This window comes from Nicotiana sylvestris, chromosome 12 (genome assembly GCF_000393655.2).
Source record: "Nicotiana sylvestris chromosome 12, ASM39365v2, whole genome shotgun sequence".
NCBI classification, from domain to species: domain Eukaryota; kingdom Viridiplantae; phylum Streptophyta; class Magnoliopsida; order Solanales; family Solanaceae; genus Nicotiana; species Nicotiana sylvestris.
The window spans coordinates 7,737,266-7,746,000 of record NC_091068.1 but is presented as its reverse complement, the minus strand read 5'-3'; positions in this window follow the sequence as shown (position 1 = coordinate 7,746,000).

Here is an 8,735-nt window from a genome sequence, read left to right as displayed (position 1 = left end):
GCCCCTCTCTCTTTTTGTTGTTAAAGTGTCCTAATCTCTTGTTTATTTAACCAAAGTATGGGCAGCAGGAATATAATCTGACAGCACATGCTGTCCCATTATTTTAATTCCTTAAAGCTAACCATACACAGGCTGCCCACGGTCTAAACCAAATAAACATGGCATCATATTTAAAATCAAAGTCTGAACTGCCATTATAACCTTCCCCTAGATGTTCTTTAATTCAATTTGAACAAAATCAATAGGCAATACAATTCAGTTCCTAATGGGATTCAAATACGATCACAGCAAAAATAAACAACATGAATCAAGTTGTTACCATTAATGACTGAAACTAATTGACGACATATATCGACTCGACTATATTAATCGTAACACATAACAATCAATCGTTCATATAAACAACACGTACAGAGTCCCGAATGACTTCAGACAACTTTGTTCAATCACTGGGAACCTATATGAATTAACTCGTTTGACGACTAATCTAATCGAACATGTATATCACAGAATACATTCAAATCATACACAGAAAACAATTGACCAAATAAAAGGTCTTTACAAAGACGGAAGAAATTAAGAAAAGTATCAGAAAACACCGAACAAACACAACAGAACATGCTAACATACTCATCCACACAAAAACAGAAAAGGAAAACTTACTAAAAAATGTTCAAAGCAGGCCGACCCCAGTCCGAATTAAATTTGACCATTTGAGGCCAAACAAACTCTAACCAGGGTGTTCTCAAACCGAGAACACCTTGGTTAAGGTCTATTAGACCTCAAACCCTCTATGAAGCAGGTCGGGTTCCTCAGGCTCTTGTGTTCTAAGGTTCAGATTTTCAGATCTGGTTTTTTAGGAGTTGTGGGTAGATTCGGACCAAAGCAAGTTTGGTTTGGTCACGAGGAGGGTCCGGGGAGTGTTTGGTATGAAGATGGGGAGGTTTGGTATAGATCGAGTTTTGTCTCGAATCTTCAAATCCAGATTCGAGACGATAGGAGGTGATTCGAGGTACATGGCTAGTGGATTCGTGTTCAGGGTGGTTGGATGCTTCAAGGGTGTGAAGGGGGTGGTCACCGGCATTCATGCCGCCGGGTTCTGGTGAAAAGGAAACTAGGGCGGCGTTAGGGTTTGGGGGTTTCAGGGCTTGGGGAAGGAGACGAGTGAAGGGTGGGGTTCGGATAGGGGGCGTGGGGTGTGAGGGAAAGCTTATATATGGTCTAGGGGTTTAGATCTGAGCCGTTGGATCAGATGATCTCAACGGCTTGGATCTGTTGGTGAGGGGTGAGACGAAGTCGTTTGGTATTAAAACGGTGTCGTTTGGGTTTAACTGATGGATTGGGTTGGACCGGCTAAACAGGTCGGGTCACGGGTGAGTATGTGGACCGTTGGATCAAGAGGCTTAGATGGCTCAGATCGACCTGCCTGAAACGGCGTCATTTGAATTGGTGCTTGGGCAGGCCGGAATTGGACTGGACTTGAGTGCCTGTTTGGGCCTATTTTGTTTTATTTCTTTTGGGCCCAAACCGATTTTCAACTCTTTTCTTTTTGTTTTCTAAGTTTTTTTTTTTAAAACAAATGAAAAATAACAAATAGGTAATAAAACAAATGGAATTAAAACAAACAACAATGTAGCATTTTAACATAATTATCACACCAAATTAACTTGTTTAAGTAATTTAAATCACAACCCAGAACGAACGATGCACATATATATATTTTTTGAAATTTCTTTTAATGACACATATTTTTTGTATTTTGTTTGACAATGATTAGATGTAAAATGGACAGACCCACAAATGACTAACAACACATGTCACGGAAAAATCGAAAAATTTGTACAGCGAAGTCATTTGTCACTATTTTTATTTTCTTTTGGAGCGATTGTCCGTGAAGCAAAAATCACGTGCTTACAATAAGTACCGCTCCTATTCCAACTCCTTTCGCATTCGCAGCCCCATCGAAGAAAAGCTTCCACCCTGATTCCTCAGTCAGTTCTAACTCCTCTATATCCATCACTTCTTCATCTGGAAAATACGTCCTCAAAGGCTCGTATTCTTCATCAATAGGATTCTCAGCCAAGTGATCGGCTAATGCTTGGGCTTTCATGGCCGTCCTCGTCACATAGACAATGTCGAACTCTGTGAGTAATATCTGCCATTTTGCCAATCTTCCTGTGGGCATAGGCTTCTGGAAAATATACTTCAATGGATCCAGGCGTGAAATAAGGTAAGTAGTATATGACGACAGATAATGCTTAAACTTCTGTGCTACCCAAGTTAGAGCACAACATGTCTTCTCAAGTTGAGTGTACTTATTCTCATAGACTGTAAACTTCTTGTTGAGATAATAGATGGCTTGCTCTTTTCTTCCTTTGATGTCGTGTTGTCCCAACACACAGCCAAACGAATTCTCCAGGACCTTTAGATAAAGGATTAATGGTCTCCCCGGCTCAGGTGGAACCAACACAGGTGGATTTGATAAATATCCTTTGATCTGGTCAAATGCCTCCTGGCATTCTGCCGTCCATTCTATCGCGGCATCTTTCTTCAGTAGTTGAAAGATGGGTTCACAAGTTGCTGTGAGTTGAGCAATAAATCTGCTGATGTAGTTCAACCTTCCCAACAGACTCATTACTTCTGTCTTGTTCTTCGGTGGTGGCAAATCTTGGATAGATTTGATCTTTGACAGGTCCAGTTCAATACCTCGCCGACTGACAATGAATCCCAACATTTTTTCAGATGGAACACCAAAGGCACATTTAGCCGGGTTAAGCTTAATATCATACCTTCTAAGTCTTTGAAAGAACTTCCTTAGGTCTGCTACATGGTCTTCCTGATGCTTAGATTTTATGATCACATCGTCCACGTACACTTCGATTTCTTTATGGATCATGTCATGAAACACAGTAGTCATTGCTCTCATGTACATTGCCCCACCATTCTTCAAACCAAATGGCATCACCCGGTAGCAATAAGTTCCCCACGGCGTAATGAATGCCGTCTTTTCCGCATCTTCTTCATCCATCAGAATCTGATGATACCCATCATAGCAATCTACAAAATATCCGAGCTCACGTCCGGCGCAATTGTCGATCAAGATATGGATGTTGGGTAAAGGAAAGTTGTCCTTGGGGCTTGCCCTGTTCAGATTGCGGTAATCGACACACACCCTGATCTTCCCATTTTTCTTTGGCACCGGCACCACATTAGCCAACCAATCAGGATATCGAGTGACAAGAATAACCTTTGCTTGCAGCTGCTTGGTTACTTCTTCTTTAATCTTCACACTCATATCCATTTTGAACTTCCTCAATTTTTGCTTGACGGGAAGGCATGCCGGGTCAGTGGGCAATTTATGAACCACTAAATCTGTGCTTAACCCCGGCATGTTATCATATGACCATGCAAAAACATCTTTGAACTCAATAAGTGTTTTGATCAATTCTTTCCTGATATTTGGTGCATTGTGGATGCTTATTTTAGTTTCTTTGATATCGTCGGCATCCCCTAAATTGATGGCTTCTGTGTCATTTAAGTTGGGCTTGGATTTTTCTTCAAACTGACTTAACTCCCTATTTATCTCCTCGAAAGCTTCATCCTCATCATATCCCTATTCATTATCATAATCGACCTCTTGTATAGTTAGTTCAGAATCAGATTGATCTTTTAGACTAGGTTGAAGATCCATTGTGCATGCCATGTCATTAGAACCAGTATGAAAAGAACTGTTCTGAAAAAGAAACGAAGGAAACAAAATTAAAAATAACATATAAAATAAGGAATAAAGAAGAAACTTTTTCGTTTTATTGAATTATGGGATAACAAGGTTTCACACTTTGTTGAGCAGTAATAAAAATAAAAAGGAATCTGGATTACAACCCTAGAATAATCCAGAAAACAAAAAAGGAAAATCAGATCCAACTACCAGGACTCCCTCCGAGTAGGAAGAGGAGTAGCTGTCCAATTGTTGACATTGGCCCTAGGCCCCACAAAATGTATGTCTACCTTACTGGAACCCTCTTCAGCTTCTATTGTGTTGACATCTGCGAACATTCTTTCTAAGCCCTCATCCAAATCTCCATCTGGCCCAATCAACGATCCACGAATTTTCGGGACTGACGACCTTGTGACACCTGCTCTAACAAAAGATCTAAAGAGACGCGGAACTGGCTTGGGAAGAACCCAAACTTTCTTCTTCATTTTCCGAGCTCTCTTTATATCTGCTGCAGTTGGTTTGAATCCCAATCTGAAAGTCTCTAAATTCTTGGGCAAAGAGACAGGTTGAACAATTCCCTGGAGCTCAGCCCCCAAACCTTTTCCTGGCACGAACCCATTACTTAGCATCTCTGAAACTATCATGACGGTTGTAGAAGCTATCCTGGGGTGTGGAATGCTTTTACCCTCGGGAATCTTGTTTGCTGACACTGCATCAAAAATCTGGTAAACCCAGGGACCTTTGTCATCGTTGGTTTCTATGAATGGCACAATGGCACCTCCCATGGTGCACGCAGTGTCTTCCCCATGCAGCACGACATCTTGTCTATCCCATTCAAACTTGACCATTTGATATAATGTGGATGGCACTGCTTTGGCCGCGTGGATCCACGGTTGTCCCAACAAAAGGTTATAAGATACCGCGACATCCAATACCTGGAACTCCATAGTAAACTCGATCGGGCCGATGGTCAACTCGAGTATAATATCCCCCACGGTGTCTGTTCCATTTCCGTCAAATCCTCGGACGCAAATGCTATTCTTGTGGATTCTTCCGTGGTCGATCTTCAATTGGTTCAGGGTGGATAATGGACAAATATTGGCACTTGAGCCGTTATCCACCAATGCCCGAGTAACTGCCGAATCTTCACATTTGACAGTTAGGTAGAGAGCTTTATTATGCTCCGTGCCCTCCACTGGCAGATCATCATCTGAAAATGTTACCCTGTTCACCTCGAAAATTTTGTTGGCAATCGTTTCCAGGTGATTTACAGAAATTTCATTGGGCACATGAGCTTCATTCAGTATCTTCATCAGGGCCCGACGATGTTCATCCGAATGGATTAATAATGATAGCAGTGAGATCTGGGCCGGTGTTTTCTTCAACTGTTCGACCACGGAGTAATCCTGCACTTTCATCTTCTTTAAGAAATCCTCAGCTTCTTCTTCTGACACAGGTTTCTTTGTTGCAGCTGGATTGGGTCTTCTCAACTCCGCCGGAGCAAAACACCGTCCTGATCGAGTCAGTCCCTGCGCCTCACAACTATTCTCCTCCACTTGTTGTCCCTTGTACATCACCACTGCCTTCTCATACTTCCAAGGCACAGCCTTGCTATCAATCACTGGTGTTTGGACTACTGGTTTTATGATGACCGGTTCCCTGCAGACCCCCTTCACAACAACCACGGGTGCAGATGATGCTCCCGTTATTACCAACTTGGCTGGTTCTGGTTTCCTTGTAGCGGCAGATGGATTCTTCCCCAATATCACCACTGGCTTGACATCTTCCCCCTTCAACTGTACCCCTGCTTCCTCATTGATCGATTTTTCTTTTGGAGTGGCACGGATCATCATCACTGTCTGTGGGGGTTTCTTCGGCTCCCCTACTTCGTGCACAAGCTCGATCATGTGGGCTTCAGGGTGCTTTGGCAATGGGTTCTGGTTAATGTTAGGTGCCTCCGGTGCCTGTACCTCGATCTTGTTGGTATCAATAAGATCTTGTATCGCATGTTTCAGCCTCCAACATTTCTCGGTATCATGTCCGGGAGCTCCCGAACAATATTCACATCTTACCGAGTGATCCATATTTTGGGGTAAGGGATTTGGCAACCTAGGCTCAACAGGATTTAATAAACCCAACTGCCTTAATTTGTGGAACAAGGCAGTATAAGTTTTTCTCCCAACTCAGTAAAGGTTTTTTTCCTCTGCAGTCTTTCATTTGTGGAAGCCGGATTCCCCCTGAAACCTGTCCCTAGAAGGTTCCTTTAGGCTCTTGGCGGTGGATAGGTGTTTTGTGGTGGTGGGTAGGTATTATGTGGAGGTGGGTATGTATTGTGGGGAGCTGGCGCGCGCCATTGCGGGCGAGCCGGGGGTTGAGTATATGTCTGGGCTTGATGGACGGAGAAATGTTGTTCTTGTGGTGGGTAGTAGGGTTGTGGAGCGTAATTTGGAATGTGTGGGTAGTTTAGATGATGGGGTCTGGGTTGGTAATGAGGGGAAGGACCTCTAGATCTGGACCAATTGCCTGCCTCTATTGTCGTGACCTCCTCTCTCCTTTTCTTTCCGAGCGCACCTCCCGTGCCGCTCTGAATGGCCTGAGTCGTTGCCTTAATTGCCGAGTAACTCAGGATCTTATTGGACTTAAGTCCCTCTTCTATCATAACCCCCATCTTCACCACTTCGTTGAAGGATTTGCCAACTGACGTCACCAAGTGACCAAAGTACGTTGGCTCTAGAGTTTGTAGAAAGTAATCTACCATTTCTCCCTCTCTCATTGGAGGATCAACTCTGGCTGCCTGTTCTCTCCATCGAAACCCAAATTCCCGGAAGCTCTCTCTGGGTTTCTTCTCAAGCTTTAGCAATGTGAGACGGTCTGGGACTATCTCGAGGTTGTATTGGAAGTGTCCTGCGAAAGCCTATGCCAGATCATCCCAGGTGTACCACCTGCTCGGATCTTGTCTTGTATACCACTCTAATGCCGACCCGCTCAAACTCTGGCCAAAGTAAGCTATCAGTAGCTCATCTTTGCCCCCGCTCCCCTCATCTTGCTACAAAATTCCCGTAGATGTGCCATAGGATCTCCATGCCCTTCGTATAAATCGAATTTGGGCATCTTGAACCCTGCTGGTAATTGGACATCAGGGAAAGGGCATAGATCCTTGTAAGCCACGCTGACCTGGTTGCCTAACCCGTGCATGTTCCTGAAGGACTGCTCCAGGCTTTTAAATTTCCGCATCACCTCGTCCTGCTCTGGGCTCTTAGCCGGCTTTTCAATCTCCGATGGGACCTCAAAGTGGGGATTATAGGTATATGGCTCGGGTGCTTTGAATATGAGTTCAGGGGGGTAATATTGTGTATCGTGAGCCTAAAACAATGGCTCGCTAGACGATCTGTGCAATGGGGCTGGGGCAGGAGCCACAAAGACGGGAACATTTGGTGGAGTAGGATTCTGATTGGGTGGTGGAGCTTGGGGATCATAGGCTTCTCTTCCCTGATAGTAGTGATGGCTTGGGAAACTCGTTGAAGGACCGGGAAAGGGGTATTCTGGCGTCTGTCCTAGTTGGAGAGTAGGAGTAACCGGTAGTTCATGCCCCTTTTGGGCTCTAGTTAAGGCTATCTGCATTTCATTCATTTCCAGCCTCATCTTTTCCATTTTTTCCATGGCTTCCTTCAGCATCTGATTTGCCGTCTTTTCCGACTCAACACTGTTGTCTGAACCAGTCATGCTTTCTGGTATGGGCCCTTTTGATCTTGTTTGATAATGGTACGGTGCCAGTACGCTTTAACAAACTAACTGGTATTGATTGGAAAAAAAACAAACTTGTCAGTGTTAGAGTCTTAACAGATATTGTAATTGCACGTTGGATGCAATGTTCTTAGGCAGTTAGCCATTTCTAAAATGCTTTTGCTCTGACCGCATGCATCATCCCGGCTTATTTTATTTGTGCCTCTTTCGAGCGTTTCAGGGACCTTTCTTTTCTTCTTCTCTCTCTCTTTTTCCTTTTTTTTAATTAAGGTCGAATCCTATAGAGATTGCCTACGTATCGTGACCTCGCACGAATCAGACCAGGCGTAGTTCGTGTTTGAGTAAAATAAAGACCCAATTTTACATTCTATTACCCAAATATGCTATTACAAACTGTTATTTCAAAGAAAACAGACGAAATATAGACTCCACACTATTAACAATGTTTGAAGAGAACATAGGGGTAGACAACAGACTCTGAAAAACAAACAAGTGCAGGCTTGAACTAGGGATACATTAAAGCCTTGAATTTTGGTGCCCGCGAGGCATCGTTCAACCTTTCTGCGAGCTTTGGTGTAAGACCCCTTTGTAAGCTCTTCAACTCATTCATGATCCGGTGGACTTAGCCCATGATGGAGGCAAGAAGGGTATCACGAGGTATTTGCTCACATGCTAGGCATCTCATGTAGATGTAGTGCCCAATCTCATCAATCCTACCCCGGATGTTATCCCTTTCCCTGAACAGTTGCTCTATCTGTCGGTTCTTTAGTCCCAATACTTGAGCATTGTCGTTGAGTCGATCCTCAAACCTCTCCATTTGTTCTTCCATTCTGGCCATTAAATCATAACAGTGCCTTCTGTCTGCCCGGGCATCTCGGGCTTGTTTAACAACCCGCTCCTGAAGAGTGGAGTTTGTTTCTCTTAATATTCCAATGCTTATTTTAGAATCCCTTATGACTTGTTATAGATGTTTTCTCCGTGCCATTGTACCTTTTGCCCATCTGACCCGCATTCTTGCTATGCAAGCCTCAGATCTCTCCAAGTCCTCTCGGCTTTTGCTGACTTGATTTCTCAACTCTGCTATCAACCTTTCATCGAAGCGACATTTCTGTTGGTCGTTGTTACTCTTACTGACTTGGCGAATTCGGGCTTTTAGTGCCTGGTTTTCTTTGGTTAATTTGTTCTTTTCACCCTGCTCCAAGGTAACTTGCATGTTGTTCTCAATTTAAGCCTTTCAACTTGTTGCTTCAACTTCCCGATTTCAGCCCGGTAA